The 17,864-nt window shown below is 36.6% G+C and overlaps 1 protein-coding gene across 9 annotated transcripts in view; it reads right to left on the bottom strand.

Annotated features, from left to right (window-relative positions):
* Window positions 1–17,864, bottom strand: part of Atxn2 (ataxin 2) — a 119,426-nt gene that overhangs the window by 88,663 nt on the left and 12,899 nt on the right. The gene's annotated exons all lie outside the window — the stretch shown is intronic.

Raw genomic sequence — 17,864 nt, 5'->3', positions numbered from 1 at the left:
AATGAATAAAATAAAGGTCCATTGAACCCAGGGGCTCTTAAATACTGGGCCAAATCCCTAGTCTTTTTTTTTTTTTTTTTTTAAATATACAGGGTTTCACTAAGTTGCTTAGGGCCTCACTAACTTGCTGAGGCTGGCTTTGAACTCATGATTCTCCTGCCTCAGCCTCCAGAGACATTGGGATTACAGGCATGTCCCCATGCACCAAGCAGCAACCAACTTCTAATTAGAAACAATAAAAGTCAGAGATGGGATCAATGTATCCAAAGAAAATAACTGTCAACCAAGATTCTAAATCCTGCAAAGCTCTTTGTAAAGTAAAGGTGAAAAAAATTATTCTCAGATAAACAAAAAATTTTGAGGGCATCTACTACTAATAGCACAAAAAAAGTTCTTCAGGCTAAAAAAAATTAACTAGACAGTAATATTAATCCACAAAGAACCCCAAGAGCCAAGAAAAGTAATTGTTTAACTACAAGATAGTATATATGTATTTTTCTTCTTTCTTCTATTAATGACTTAAAATTCAACCATATAAAATAGTATTATGCAAAGTGTTGCTCAGTTTATACAAAATAGAAAGCTAACATATTGCCAATAACACACACACAAAAACTGAATAAAAGCAAAGTAGTATGGGCTAATGAATAACTCTAGAGAGGAACAAATGAAAAGCACCAGAAACAATAAATAAGACTTTTACCATAACAAAAGCTTCTTTAAAAAAGAAAACAGTTCTGGGGATTGAGCACAAGGCCTTACCCAAGCTAGACAAGCTCTCTGCCGCTGAGTTATATTCCCAATCCTTTTCATAATTTTATTGAGACAGGGTCTCCCTAAGTTGCCCAGGCTAAACTCATGTGATCCTCCTGACTAAGCCTTTGGGGAGTAGCTGGGATTACAGGTATGTGCCACTGAGTCCATTTAGCAAAAGCTATTAATATATACTTGCTCTCCTTTCTTCTCAGCTTATTTAAAAGACCGATTTATATAAAACAATTATTATAACAATTTATCACTGGGTTTCAAACATTTGTAGGTATACTTACAACAATGATACCACAAAAACAGGAAAAAGGAAATACGAGTTACACAGGAGTAACTTTTTCTTTATCTCACTGGAAATAGGTATAAATTTTAAGTTACGTGGGTTAAGACACAGTTCGTTGTCTGTATCCATGGGTCCCAAGCTGCAGATGTAACAAATTGTATATCAAAAATATTCAAGAAAAAAATGTGTCTATGTTGAATGTTTTTCTTATCATTAAATTATACAGTATGACACCCATTTACCAGACTTTTGCATTGTATGAGGTATTACAAGTAATCTAAACATGAGTTAAAGTAAATGGGACCATGTGTACATGTTACGTGCAAATACTAGGCCATTTTATATAAGGAACTTGAGCATCCTCAGATTTTTAACAATGCCGAAAGGCATTCTGGAGCCAATCCATCTTGAATACAATAGGAAGACTGTACACGATAAGCCTAAGAATGACCATTAAGGAAGTGACTTTTTTTTTAAAAAATCTTGTTTTAAGAAATGAAAATGCCATATTAGAAAATACTCACTAGTACATAAGAAACTGGCAAAGGAGGAATAAAGAAAGGAAGAAAAAGTAAAACGGCAGTCAAATACAATTCTATTAATAACAACAATCCAATCAAAGGCAGACTGTCAAACTAGATTTAAAAAGATCCCACTATACTCTGCCTAGACACTTCAGATTCAAAAACAGAAAGACTGAAAATAAAAAGATGGAAAGACACAGAAACAAGCACAAAACAGCTAGAGCAGCCGTTTTAATATCAGACAAAATTCTTTAAAACAAAAAAATGTTTCTTCATTATAAGATGTTCCTCTTTATCTGAAGTAAGTGTCAATTCATTGGGTTTAAAAAAAAGAGGCCGTCTTCCTGGACTCTCTATACCCTTTCATATATCTTTGGGGCTACTGAAGATAAATTCTTCACAGAAATGACCTGGGCCATTCTAAACCAAGTGCCCTGACCTACAAAGCTTGCCTCAAATTCTACCTATATTATTCATTCATTCATTCATTTATTTATCTATCTGCGATGCTGAGGATCTAAAAACCCAGGGCCTCACACATGCCAGTCAAGCGCTCTACCATTGAGCCACAAGCCCAGTCCCATTTCTCTATCATTTTAGTTGTCAAATTGATAGAATGTTAAAAATAGATGGAAGCGGGCTGGGGATGTGGCTCAAGCGGTAGCGCTCGCCTGGCATGTGTGCGGCCCGGGTTCGATCTTCAGCACCACATACAAACAAAGATGTTATGTCTGCCAATAACTAAAAAATAAATACTAAAAGTCTCTCTTTCTTTCTCTCTTTAAAAAAAAAAAATAGATGGAAGCTAGGGTTATGGCTCAGTAGTAGAGCGCTTGCCTGGCATGTGTGAGGCCCTGAGTTTGATCCTCAGCACCGCAGATAAATAAAGTAAAAACTCAACTAAAAAAATATTAAAATTAAAAAAAAAAAAGAGGAATGATGTAATTGGGGTGAATGGGAAATCACCATTTGGTAAACAACATTTCTTACAACTACTTCAGGCAAAAAATCCTCAGTGGATGTTTAAAATAGTAAGAAAAAGAAGAAACAGTATATTTTATTTATTAAAAATACTTTTTAGGGCTGGGGATGTGGCTCAAGCGGTAGCGCGCTCGCCAGGCATGCATGCGGCCCAGGTTCGATCCTCAGTACCACATACAAACAAAGATGTTGTGTCCGCGGAGACTAAATAAATAAATAAATATTTAAAAAATTCCCTCTCTCTCTCCCCCTCTCACTCTCTCTTTGAAAAAAATAAAAATAAAAATACTTTTTAGTTGATGGACCTTTATTTTTATGTGGTGCTGAGGATCGAACTCAGGGCTTCACAAATGTTAGGTGAGCGATTACTGCTAAGCCACAATCCTAGCACTGAAACAGGATATTTATCTTAGACACAAAGAAACCCCCAACAAGATACTAATGACAAATTGAAAAATAATCTTAAAGTGAACCTAGCAGACACACCCTAGCCAAGTAATCAAAGTTAACAGAACCAGCAATAAGATAAATATATGTCACGTACCTCCTGATATAATGAGAAAAAACATACCAATCACTTCTGTGTTATTCCTGCCAAAAATGCATACCTGAAACGAATCAAGAGCAAACAGCAGACAAACCCGGAGGATCTTCTAAAAAACAACCCGAAATTTTCAAGTGTAAACCCATAAAACACAAACCTTAAGGAATCATTTCAGATTAAATAGAACCAAAAAAGAAATGTAACTGAAGATGCAATATACCACTCTTGGACTGGTTCCTGGACTAGAAAAAAAGTATGCTGCTAAACAGCTGAAACAGATCTTCAGTCCAAACAAATTCTTCTAAGATCAAAAGACGAAAAGAACTGGTATAGAACCTGCATATATCAGTAGACCGGAACATGCCACAAAAAACTACAGAATTACATATTATACACTACAGAATTAATATGGATACTGCTTTCTCACACCATGAAGCAAAAAGGCAATTCTGATATTGTCTCTGGAACTCACTACAAAGGAAATGGTGGTATATATGGCTGGGTTTTGAAAAGAAAATTACTCAGCATTGGGGCCAATTTTATAACTCCGGTTTTGCTGAGACCAGGAACGTCTCTTAATAGGAACTTTCATATTATACCAAAAGGAAGTCCTACAGAAATTAACAGAAAATGTTTCTAAAGGGTATGTCTTCCAGATGGAGATAATTGTTCAGGCAAGACAGCTGAATTACTGCTGGTGAGCCAGCAGCTACCACACTTTGAAATAAATGATGAATCCCATGTGCCCATTACCTGTTCCAATATCATCTGTGGATTATGTTTACGATGTATCCAATTTAGGAGGAAATAAAATAGTCTTTTGCTTGAGAGGATTATTGACTCTTTTTTGCTACTACATAAGAGAAAGTTATTCATTTATACTTACATTTTCCTTTCAATTTAAACATAAAAGCCTGGTTACTGATTTTTAAAAAACTCTTAGCACATAAACCCTGAGGTAAGGCAAATGTCACACAAATCTTTTTTTTCTGGAGAAACTCCACTTCATATTTCACATTAAATAATTTTAAAGCTACTGTATGTATAATAAGCAATGTTTCAAATTTCATTTACATTTTGCTATATTAAGATCTATAAGTAGGGGCTGGGGCTGAGCCGTAGAGCACTCACCTACTCGAGGCCCTTGGTTCAATCCTCAGCATGACATTAAAAATAAATAAATAAAACAAAGGTATTGTGTCCAACTACAACTTCAAAAAAAAATTATAATTCAATGTATATGGGGTTTTTTGCACAAAAAAAAAATTGAAAAGTCTGAAATATGACAGTAGTTATGCACAGGGCTAATTACTTTATTTTGACAACTATATTCTGGTCTTGAAAGAGAATGTCCTTGATAATAAGAAATACAAATATACTTTAGCTGGGCGCTAAAGTGTATTCATCCTCCAAGGAATCATAGTCACACATTTGAGAAAACTATGTGGTCATCAGGCAGTATCTTTGTGAAAATTTTGATCAGTACCACAAGTAGAGGTAGCCACATCTAAAGGTACACTGTAGGACTAAAGAAATACAGTCCTGACTGGGGTGTAGCTCAGTAATAAAGTACTTGCCTAGCAGGTACATGGCACTGGGTTTAATTGCCAGTACCACAGTACCACAGGAAAAACAAAAAAACTTCAACTTCTTACATTTATTCACACTCCTGACCAGGAGCTCTGAGACAAATTAAAACCTAAACCAGTAAGCTGGGCATGCAGTATTTTATCTATCTTTCTAATAGCACAGAAACCATGCCTCATATATGACATACAATAAAATACTTAATGTATTCATGAGCCCAGTCAAGTATCAGGAAAGAAAAACTGGAAGAGAATCCTTTCAAAGTAGTCAGTCATTAAGCTCTTAAAATTTAAGAGTCAGTTAACTATAGCTTATAACTTGTTTTGTTCTTACATCTGGACTAAGAATGGTTATTTTCTATTTTTATTTATTTAGTTATATGTTTGTTTATTCATGGTACAGAGGATTGATAAATTATTAAAGGGTTGTTTCAAATATATGCAACATGCTAACACACAATAAGGGGGGAGGGAAGAATACAAGTTCACTGGATTGGACAAAGGGGACTGAAGGGGAATGGGAATAGGAAAGACAGGAGAATGAATCAGACATAACTTCCCTGTGTTTGTATATGAACACACAACCAGAAACTCCATATCATGTACAGTCACAAGAATGGGAAGTTAAACTCTATGTATGTATAATAAGTCAAAATACATTCTAACATCATGTATAACTAAAAAGAACAAATTTTAAAAATTGTGTTTGAAAAATAACTCCACCAACCTTTTATATTGGAATTTGAGGTTGACCCACATATTGGAGGAAAAAAAAAAAAAAAAAAATCAAGGTATTTCACTAATGTAAATTTGATGAAAAATACTATGAGCAAGCTCCACAAGGGCAAAACTCTACACTGATCAATGAATCAAAATGTACCTAGCAGGGCTGGGGTTGTGGCTCAGTGGTAGAACACTTGCCTAGAATGTGTGAGACACTGGGTTCAATTCTCAGCACCACATAGAAATAAAGGTTCATCAACTAGGAAAAAAAAAAAAAAAGTACCTAGCAAATAAATGAAAATGGAAAAAAAGAGATATATCAACTTGTAAACCTCATTTGAATCCCATTTACAATAAATAATAAAAAATGAGGTTAACTGCAAATAGGTTGAGAAAAATAAAAAGGTAAAATGATTGGACAGGAAGAAGAAAAACACTTTTAAAAAATATATTATGTGGGGTTGGAGTTGTGGCACAGTGGTGGAGCACTAGCCTAGCATGTGCAAGGTGCTAGGTAGATCCTCAGCACCACATAAAAATTAATTAATTAATTAATTAAACAAAGGTATTGTGTCCAACTATAAGAAAAAAAAATTTTTTTTAATATTTATTTTTTAGTTTTCGGCGGACACAACATCTTTGTTTGTATGTGGTGCTGAGGATCGAACCCAGGCTGCACGCATGCCAGGCGAGCGCACTACCGCTTGAGCCATATCCCCAGCCCCCAAGAAAAAAATTTTTAAAAAAAGATGATGGGCTGGGCTTGTGGCTGAGCGACAGAGGCCTCACCTAGTGCCTCCGAGGCCCTGGGTTCGATCCTCAGGACCACATAAAAGTAAATAAGTAAAAACAAAGGTATACAAGTAAAAGAAATAAAGGCTTTTTTTTTTAAAGATATGATGATCAATAATGCAGAAAATTCTAAGTGAAAAAAAGCGACTAGAAATGATAATTCCTTAATACTTAAGGAATATTTAGTAAAACATAGTACTTATTATCTGAAATTATGTTGTTATATGCTCACCTTTTTCCTGACCCTGCCTATCACCAACACCAACCACCACCAGAATATAAACTCCATAGGGCAGACACTCCAGTCTATTTTAATCATCACCTATGTGCAGGACTTAATAATGAATACAATGTAAATGCTATGCACCTAGTTGTACACTGTACTTTTTAGAAAGTAATGAAAGAAAAACAATTAAAAAAAAGAAACTTTGTAAATGTTCAATACAGATGAATTTTTTGGGGAGGGGGGGAAACCAGGGATTGAACCCAGGGGCACTTAACTACTGAGCCACATACCCAGCCTTTTAAAATATCTTATTTAGAGACAGGGTCTCACTAAGTTGCTGAGTCTGGCTTTGAACTCACGATTCTCCTGCCTCAGCCTCCCAAGTCGCTGGGACTACAGGTATGCGCCATACTGCCCGCCCAGCAATACAACTTAAAAAATAATAATAATTTTGTTGTTGTTGTTGTTGCTGTTGTAGTTGCCCAGGCTGGTCTTAAGCTCCTGGTCTCAAATGATACTCCTGCCTGAGCTTTCCAAACAGCTGGGACCACAAGTATACGATACCTACCATATTCTGCTTCAAATATTTTTGATCTTCAGACAGTTAAATATGAGGATACAAACCTGCAGATACATAGAGCTGGCCATGTTATATCTAATTACTTAGATGAATCATGTTTATTTTTCTTCCCATTTTAGGGATTATTATTATAAAAAAGGGAAATTCTATAATATTTCCTATACTCTAAATTACTGAACAATTAAGTTCTAAATTATTCTATAATTTATATGAATCATGACAAGTATTGGCTAATTCAATTTCTCTGTATATTAAAGAAAAATTACAGCCATCCAGAAAAGCATAATAAGCTAGGCATGATAATACAACTTATCTGGATCCAGTCTTAAAATGAAAAATTAAAAGGGGATGGGGATGGGTTGGGGCTGATGGGTAGCGCACTTGCCTGGCATGTGTGAGGCACTGGGTTCAATTCTCAGCATCACGTATAAATAAATAAAATAAAGATCTATCAACAACAAAGAAAAAAATTTTTTAAAGGAAAAATATTTCTAAAAATAAAAAGAGCTGGGGATATAGCTCAGTGGTATTGAATTCAAACTGGGTTCAATTCAAGAAGGTGGCGGTGGGGGGAAAAGGAGAAAGGAGAGAGGGAAAAGGGAAGAAAAGAAAAATAAGCTAAGAACAAATTGAGGGGCTGGGGTTGTGGCTCAGTAGCATGTATGAGGCACTGGGTTCAACCCTCAGCACCACACATGAATAAAAAGTAAAGGTCCATTAACTACAAATATAAAAAATAAAATAAAATGCCTTAAGAAAAAAAAAAAAAAGAACAAATTGAATCCCAGCTCTTACATTTAATCACTTAGGTGAGTGACATTGCTCTTCCCATTTCAGGAAGAATTATTATTATATTATTATTACTATTAGTAGTATTAGAAAGGAAAATTCTGTAACTAATACTTACTGAATATTTCCTCACTGATGAGTCAAGAGTAGGCACTGGGGAGTAGGCCATGACAATCCAAATATAGTAAAGCTATAATTTATTTTTTTAGCAAAATGAGGTGGGCTGGCAACTCTAAATTCATAAAAACAACTGCCAGATTAATACAGTCATATAATCATGTAGAATCACTGTTTCAAAACATTTTTTTTTTCCTGGAGCCTGCCATTCTTTGAATCCATTTCTATGTTTCCTGTCATAGATCTGGAGCCCCAGGTGCTGAAAAAAAACTATAGGAGGAACACTAAGCATACTAAAAGCCAGAAAATGATTGAATCCAGGATTCAATCTGGGTTGACACATCCTGAGCCCTTTATCACATATTTTATATAGAAAAAGGATTTTGCTGAGTTTCTTAGAGGCCTCACTAAGTTGCTGAGGATGGCTGGCTTTGAACAAGTGATCTTATACCCACAAGCTCAGAAGACTACAGAATCACAGGAACCATTGACAATAAGGGATGTGGCCACTGGTTTCTCTGAAGAATGGAAATGCCTGGATACTTCTTCTCAGCAGACTTTATATGGAGATGTGATGTTAGAGCTCTGTAGAAACCTAGTCTTTATTGGTGAGCCTAAATTTCATTAAGAATTTCTAATTCGGGCTGGGGATGTGACTCAAGCGGTAGCGTGCTTGCCTGGCATGTGTGCGGCCCGGGTTCGATCCTCAGCACCACATACAAAGATGTTGTGTCTGCCAAAAACTAAAAAATAAATATTAAAAAATTCTCTCTCTCACACTCTCTCTTTTAAAAAAAAAATTTCTAATTCACAAGCAATATTTAATTTCTTATCTTTGTACAATATCTTATGGCAGCTTCTATTCTTCATGAAAAATTTCTAGTTTCTTGTTTTTAGGACAAAGATTGGGCATTTATTTATGTAAAAATAAGTTAAATTTTTTTATGTTTAACTTATTTTTTCTAAGCAGTACTCACAATTTAACAAATAAAATGGCTTCAAAATAAAACAAAACAAATAAACAAACAAAAAATCTATCATCCACAAAGGTTTTGGTTTTAAATTCTGGCCCTATCACTTCCCAGCTCTGTGACTTTAACCCCATGACTTCAGCTCTTTCTCAACTTCAACATTTACAAAATGAGGATAGAAATAGTACCTTCTAGGTCTGGGTCTGTAGCTCAGTGGTAGAGCACTTGCCTAGCATGTGTAAGACACTGGGTTCGATTCTCAGTACGGCATATAACTAAATGAGTAAAATAAAGGTCCATCAAACACTAAAAAAATAAAACTGTATCTTCTCATAAATGATATTCCATAATATGTGGCACATTATTAAGTCCTTAACTATTGTCACCTAATATTATCATTTTCATCAAATCCTTGCACATACTAGTACAGGGGGAAAAAACTATGTGAAGTTTTCCTCAAAGCAAAGGATAAGAGGCTTGGTCAAGAAGCTGTGGATAATTATATATAACTCTATTACACCAAAAACTGCATAACTCATGTAAAAAGGGATCTTAAGGCTCCAACCAAGGCTACAAGAACTTTCTAAAATGATATATATCCTATATTGCACTACCCAATGAGATAGCCTCTAGGCACAAAAGGCAGTAAACACTTGAATATGATTGAAGTGAGGAATTGAAATTGTTACCTTTCAATGGACTTGATTTTAAATTTGAATAGCCATATGTGGACAGCAGCCACAATAATGTATAGCATCATTCCTTTCTTTGAATTTCTCCATAGGAAGCTCTCAACATCAAAAATAAATAAATAGGAAACATGACCAGAATGGTAAAATGAGGTTCTCTCAGGGGCCAGCAAATGTCAATGAGCCTGTGACTTGGTCCACAGTTCAAAATGTTTGTTTTGTTTTGGGGTTTTTTGGTCACAATAGCTCCCACATGATAGGCAAGCACTCTACGAATGTGCTACATCTCCATCCCTTTTTTGAGACAGGGTGTAGCAAAATTAACCAAGCTGGCCTCTAACTTGGAATCCTCCTGCCTCAGTCCTGAGTAGCTGGGATTACAGGTATGTGCCACCAAATCAGCTCTTTTTTTTTAAACACTTATTTAAAAGGGATGTTTTAATACAAATAAGAATATGGGGAGGGAAAAAAAAGTCTGCATAGAACCTGCAAAGCCTAAAATATTTACAGAAAAAGTTGGCAAGCCTGGTTTAGATAATAGAAGCGTTGAAGGTGAAGAGACCCTCACGCTTGAGAACAAGGTGATTTAAAAAAAATTTTTTTTAATTATACACGGACAAAGTATATTTTATTTATTTTTATATGGTGCTGAGGATCGAACCCAGTGCCTCACATGTGCAAGGCAAGCACTCTGTCACTGAGCCATAACCATTACCCAAACAAGGTGATTTTTAAGGATAGGGGTGAGCCAAAAAATGGAGAGCTTAAGTCTAATAGCAAAAAGCCTAAGGTTAGGGATGTAGCTTGGCAGTAGAGCACTCACCTAACATGTGAAGGCCCTGAGTTCTAACCCCAACATCACAAAGCAAATAAAAAAAGACAGGGATGACTAAGCTGGTGGGCAAAATTAATGTACTGTAGTAATTAACAACAAAATGTATGATCCCCTGACATTGTCTGGCCAAAGCAAAAACTTCAGCAAAACCAGGAACTTCCCTGAATTACTCCCACAATTATTCTACCCCTTCCTTCTGGAGAGCCTGGGTGTGCTGCTAAAGTCTTGTTCAATATGTCCTCCCAGCGAGGTTGTAAAGCCTCTAAGCAACTAAGACAGGCAAAGAGTGGGGAAGTGGTTTTTTTGGTTTAATATTTTTTATAGAAGATGGACACAATACCTTATTTTATTTTTATGTAGTGCTGAGGATCAAACCCTGTGTCTCACATATCCTAAGCAAGCAATCTATCAATTAAGCAGTGGTCCCAGCCCTGCAGTGAGTTTTAAACTCTAATTTTCCTATAGAAACATTCCAAGTAGTGTTTAGGTTCTTAGAGTTACAATGGACAACCTGCTGAATAGACAGGTGCAGAAAAAAATCATCATTTTATAAGTTTCCAAATTATTTTAAATTATTTTTTAGTTGTAGATGAACACAATATCTTTGTTTATTTTTATGCGGTGCTGAGGATCAAACCCAGGGCCTCACAGCTATCAGGCAAACACTCTACACTGAGCTATAGCCCTAGCCCCTAAGTTTCCAATTTTTAAAAAAAAATTTAATTGTTGATAGACCTTTATTTATTTATTTATTTATATGTGGTGCTGAGAATCGAACCCAATGCCTCACACATGACAGGCAAGTGTACTACTGCTAAGCCCCAGCCCCCCAATTTTTTAAAAATACGTTTTCAGTTATAGATAAATACACAATTTCTTTATTTTTATATGATGCTGAGGATTGAACCTTACACATGTGAGGCATGTGCTCTACCACACAGCTATAGCCCCAGTCCTAAGTTTCCAATTTTTAAAATAAAAAATAAGAATTATAAAACAACTTTTGATCCAAACTCAATAAGTTAAGAACTGCCAGGCTGGGGACATAGCTCAGTTGGTAGAGTGCTTGCCTTGCATGCACAAGGCCCTAGGTTCAATCCCCGGCCCCACCAAAAAAAAAAAAAAAACTGCCAGGGCTAAGGCAGGAATGGGTCATGAGGCCTTTTGTTTTGTTGTAGATGGACACAATACCTTTGCTTCATTTACTTTTATGTGGTGCTGAGGATCGAACTAGTGGAACCCAGTGGCTCATAGGCAAGCGCTCTATCACTGAGTTACAACCCCAGGCCGATGAAGCCATTTTATACTTAACAATAACAACTGACTTGTTTTCTTCAGAGATTTATATTGACTTCGTTTTGCACAGACCTGTATTACAGGCATGGAGTAGTTATTACAAATAAAAAACAAAGGCTTTGAAGGCTTAGAGTTAGAATCTCAGCTCCATTATTCCTAGCTCTTTGACCTTAGGTTCCTTAATTTCTCTTGAACCACCACTTCCTCATCTGTAAAATGAATATGACATGACCAACCTGACAAGCTGAGCTATTCTAAGGATTAAAAGATATGTATATAATTAATTTACCTGGCACAGTTCCTGAAACCTAACAGACACACAATAAAATGTTAACAATCATCACCTAAATAGAAAGTTCTCCATAGACTGTTTTCATATAAGATATCTAAACTTTCTCTCTAGAAAAATGCTACAAATATCATGTGGCTCAGAAATACTATGTATGCATGTTTTGTATGGGAAAAAAAAGCTGTATATGCCAGTCACTGTTATGGATGCCTATAATTCCAGCTACTTGGAAGGCTAAGGCTAGAGCATCACCAAGTTTGAAACCAATATGGGTAACTTAAGAGACCCCGACCCAAAAATATACATTAAAAAAAAAGAGCTGGGTATGCAGCTCAGGGGTAGAACACTTGCGTAGCAGTATGTGTGTGAGGCCCTGGGTTCAATCCTCAAGAACTGGACCATTAAGACTGAGTCTGAAAAACATGCAGATGAGCCAGATATGGTGGCTCACTCCTGTAATCCCAGCAGCGGGAGAGGCTGAAGGCTGAGATAGGAGGATCACCAAGTTCAAAGCCAGCCTCAGCAAAAGCAAGGTGCTAAGCAACTCAGTGAGACCATAGGGCTGGGTATGTGGCTCAGTGGCTAAGTGCTCCCAAGTTCAATCCCTGGTACCCAAAAAATTAAAAATTAAATAAATAAAATAAAAAATAAAAAGGGCTGAGTATGTGGCTCAGAGGTAAAGTATCCCTGAGTTCAATCCCCACTCCCAAAAAAAGCAAACATGCAGATGCAGACTTCCTATAGCATTTCAGACTGCAAATTCATTACATGTCACAAATACACATTCCCTATTTTTTTCTCCACTTTTTATCCTTAAGAGTCTGATTTGGGGGCTGGGGTTGTGGCTCAGCAGTAGAGCGCTCACCTAGCATGTGCAAGCAAGGCACTGGGTTCGAGCCTCAGCACCACATAAAAATAAAAAATGGTGAGTATCTCCATCACTCTGATTTGTACATTCTTTCACCCATTGAATCTAATGTGTCAAGTTTCTGTTCAATTAAAGAAACAGATCCTGCTGGACATGGTCACCCAAACCTGTAATCCTAGCTACTAGGGAGGATGAGGCAGGAGGATCCCAATCTGGAGATCAGCCTGGGCAATTTAGCAAGACTCTGTCTCATAAAAGGGAGGGGGTCACTGGGAATGTAGTTCAGTGGTAAAGTACATGCCTCACACGTGCCACTAGGCCCTAGGTTCAATCCTCAATAGGGTGGAGGGTGGGGGAATAATCCTAATATTCCTTAATCCCATCACCTATTTTCTTCTCACATATACTTTTCTAGACACCATAATACAATAATAGTATGTCATTCCATCTCTACCACTTTCTAGCTACATGAATTTTAATAGATCATTTAACCTCTTTGGGCAGATTATCCAAGAGTTGTGTAATAATCACATTTATTTTATTTATTATATATATATATATATATATATATATATATATATATCCTAGAAGCATGAATTCATAAAGGAATCAACTCCATGTTTCCCTCAATTTCAATTATGACCTTAATGGCAAATAAGCACATAAAAAGATTGATCAATATTAGACATCAGGATAATGCACATAAAACCACAATACCACTACATACCCACTAGCATATCTAAAATTAAAGACTAACATACAAAGTGCTGACAAGGAATTGGAACAAACAGAATCTCATATACTGCTAAAGAGAATATAAATATAGTACACTATTTTTTTCTTGGCAATACTGGGGATCAAACCTAGGACCTCTGCATGCTAAGCAACCACTCTACTACTGAGCAATATTTCAGCATTCCTTTTTTTTTTTTTAATCTTTATTTTTTTATGTGATGCTGATGATCAAACCCAGCACCTCATGCACGGGAGGCAACAACCCCAGCCCCCCCCCCCGAAATTACTTTAATTAAAATTAAACACTTAAACAAAAATTAAACACTTGCCACACACCCTAGCATTCCCATTTCTACATATTTAGTCAAAATAAATAAAACAGCTCACAAAACCTATACATAAACATTCACAGCAGCTTTATTTATAAGAGCCAAAATCCACTAATAATGCAAAACTACTCACAACTCAAGTGTCTTATCACTTAATGAACAAACTGGTACATACCTATAATGAAATACTACTCAAAAAAGGAGAGGCCGGGCACAGTGGCACACGCCTGTAATCCTGGCAGACTGGGAGGCTGAGACAGGAGATCTGCAAGTTCAAAGCCGGGCTTAGCAATGGGGAGGCGCCAAGCAACTCAGTGAAACCCCATTTCTAAATAAATACAAAATAGGGCTGGGGATGTGGCTGTGAGTTAAAAAAAAAGGGGGGGGAGGGGATGAGAAACTACTGTTACATGCAATAACACAAATGAATCTATAAGCAGTATGCCTTGTAAGAGAAGTCAAGCATAAAAGGCTGTAAGTTGTAGGATTCCACGACATTCCAGAAAAGACAAAACTACAGTATAAGAAATGGGAAATAAATCAATAAATGCCAGGGTTGAGGAAAGGAGACTCATTGAGGAAACAAAGGAGAAGGGTATTTGCAGTGGTCATTACATAAATATGTATGTTTGTTAAAACTCAAGAACATACTGGGGGGGCTGGGGTGTAACTAAGTGGCACAGTTCTCGCCCAGCCCATGTGAGGCACTGGGTTTGATCCTCAGCACCACATAATAATAAATAAAACAAAGGTATTGGCAGCTGGAGTGTGGCTCAGCGGTAGAGCGCTTGCCTCCCAAGTGTGAGGTACTGGGTTCGATCCTCAGCACCACATAAAATTAAAAAATAAAGATACTGCATTCATGTATAACTAAAAAATATTTTCTAGTTATATATTGTGCCCATCTACTAAAATGATAAATAAATAAATGATGCTGGAGCTGTAGCTCAGAGGTAAAGTGCTTACCTCACATATGTGAGGCACTAGGTTCAATCCTCAGCTCTACATAAAAATAAATAAAGTAGATAATATATGTCCGTCTACAACTTAAAAAAAAAAAAAAATGCATGCTGGCTGTGGTGGCACATACCTATAATCCCAGCAGTTCAGGAGGCTGAAGCAAGAGAAATGAAAATTCAAAGCCAGACTCAGCAACTCAGTGAGGCCCGTATCAAAAAACAAAATGGGCTAAAGATATAGCTCAACAGTTAAGCACCCATGGGTTAAATCCCTAGTACAAAAAAAAAAAAAAGAAAGAAAGAAAGAAAGAACATTGCACTTAAAAGGGTAAATTTCACTTTATTTAAATTGGAATTCAGTAATCTAAAATATAACATTCCAGAGAAAAAATAAGTGTCTTAACAATTTGAGCTACATCATAGGGCATAAACAAAGTCTCCTCCGCATATTCATTTGTTCCTAGGTCCAAGATGGACAGGTTTTTAAGCCTACAGACCCAATAAATGAATATGCTTATTAGATATTATTCCCCAAAATTCAATCTAACAATCTTTTTTTTTTTTTTTTTTTTAAATCTAGGGATGGAACCCAGGGGTGCTTTATCACTAAGCCACATCCCAGCGCTGCCGCTTCTCTTTTTTTGTACTAGGGATTTTTCCACAACCCCAGTCAGTTTTATATTGTTTTATTTTGAGATAGGGTCTAAGTTGCTTAGGGCCTTGCTAAGTTGCTACGGGCTGGCTTCAAATTTGTGATCCTCCTGCCACAGTCTCCCAAGTCACTGGAATTATATAGACACATGCCACCACACACCTAATCTTTGTCACTGGCTGGCTTTGGACTCACTATTCCCCTGCCTGCTTCAGCCTCCAGAGCTGCTAGGATTACAGGCATGCGCCACCATGCCCAGCTTGTGTGTAGGTATTGACAAACTTCAGCAATAGCATTTTAACTACAGTTCTTTCAAATTAAAACCTTTAGCTAGAAACTTCCAAGTTTTTTCCCATTTTTCATCCATCAGTTCTATCTTCCACTGATCACTAACTAAACAAACATGGTAGTTTTGGTCCCTGTTATTCAGAATAATTTGTCCTGTCCCAAGCCATCACTGTACTATTGTTTACAAACTTTTGCATGTGTGTGAGTGTATGTGTGTGTTGCTGGGGATTGAACCCAGGGCCTTGTGCATGCAAGGCAAGCACTCTACTAACTGAGCCATATCCCTGGCCCCCATTTACAAACTTTTAAAAATCTATGATTTCTACCATAATTAAATGTTGTCTTCTGATGCACTATCAATACTCACTACTGCAGCTCTTTAATATGATAGGTTTAACAATAACCTAAATTCAAGTACAGTAAACACACAATTTAAAGATAACAGGAATGGTTGTGAATTTGACCATGAACAACAAAAAAATCATCTGTTGGTGGCTGTGTTTTGGAGTGTAACTTTGCTCCTTTCTCAATTAATCCTAATCTTAAAGTTTCCAAGCAGAAGAGCTGCTGCACATAAACACAAGAAACTATGTATTGAATGCCATCCATAATACAATCCATAAGTTTTTAAGAACAGAAGAAAAATGAGAATTTTCTATGTTAAAGACACTTTGCAAAGAAGTTTGGAGCCAAATCTTTAAAAACTACATTTAAGAGATAAAATAAAAGCCAGGTGTGATAGCACACACAGGTACTAGAGAAGCTAAAGCTTAAGAATTCCAAGTTTGAGGCCAACCTGAGCAACTTAGCAAAACCATGTCTCAAAATAAAATGGCCAGACGCAGTGGCACAAGTCTGTAATCTCAGCAATCCAGGAGGCTAAAACAGGAGGATTAAAAATTCTGAGACCAGCCAGAAGCAGTGGTCCACACCTTTAATATTAGTGGTTTAGGAAACTGGCATCACAAATTCAAAGCTAATCTCAGCAATTCAGCAAGGCACTTAGCAACTGAGGGAGACCCTGTCTCTAATAAAATATTAAAAAAGGGTTGAGGATGTGGCTCAGTGGTTAAGTACCTCTGGGTTCAATTCCCAGTACCAAAAAAATAAAATTAAAACAGGTTTAAGATGTAGCTCATTGGTATAGACTGCTTGCCTAGCATGTGCAAAGCTCGGTGTTCATTCCCCAGTACTGAGAAAAAAATTAGTCATTGTTTATCAGAAACATATACATACATATACACACAAACATACATATATACACAAATATACATACACATACACACACACACACACACACACACACACACATATATATATATATATATATATATATATATATGTATTTTTTTTTTTTTGGGGTGGTACTGGGTATTGAGGCAGTGTGCTGTACCACTAAGCTACATTCCCAGCCTTTTTAAAAAATTCTGAGACAAGCTCTTAGTAAATAGCCAAGGCTGTCTCCAAACTTAAAATCCTTCTGCCTCAGCCTCTCAAATCCCTGGGTATCACAAGTTTGTGTCATCACACCCAACTTTTTTTTTTTTTTTTTCCTTTTGGGGTTAAGGACCCTCACTCACACAAAGCAAGCACTCTACCACAGAGCTCTGACCCCTAGAAATTTCATATTTAACTGAGCATCCTATATTTTTATTTGCTAAATATGATAACCCTAGGGCTGGGGCTGTAGCTCAGTGGCAGAATACTTGCCTCGTATGTGTGAGGCTCTGGGTTTGATCCTCAGCACCACATAAAAATAAACAAATAAAATAAAGACATTCTGTCCATACACAACTGCAAAAAAAAGTTTTAAATATGATAATCCTAGCCTAGGCATAACTTCAAAACATTTCTCCAACGCTCCTAGCAAGAACCTAAGCAACTTAAGGAGATCATGACTCAAAAAAGTTTTTAAAAAGGCTGGGAATGTGGCTCAGTGATTAAACACCCCTGGGTTCAATCCCCAGTACCATAATAAACAAAAAAATGCAATGTAGTACATATGCACTTCTCAAAATAGAAATGCATATGTACTACATT

This window comes from Callospermophilus lateralis, chromosome 1 (genome assembly GCF_048772815.1).
Source record: "Callospermophilus lateralis isolate mCalLat2 chromosome 1, mCalLat2.hap1, whole genome shotgun sequence".
NCBI lineage: Eukaryota > Metazoa > Chordata > Mammalia > Rodentia > Sciuridae > Callospermophilus > Callospermophilus lateralis.
Note: the sequence above shows the minus strand (reverse complement) of the source record. Positions and strands in the feature narration are given on the sequence as shown.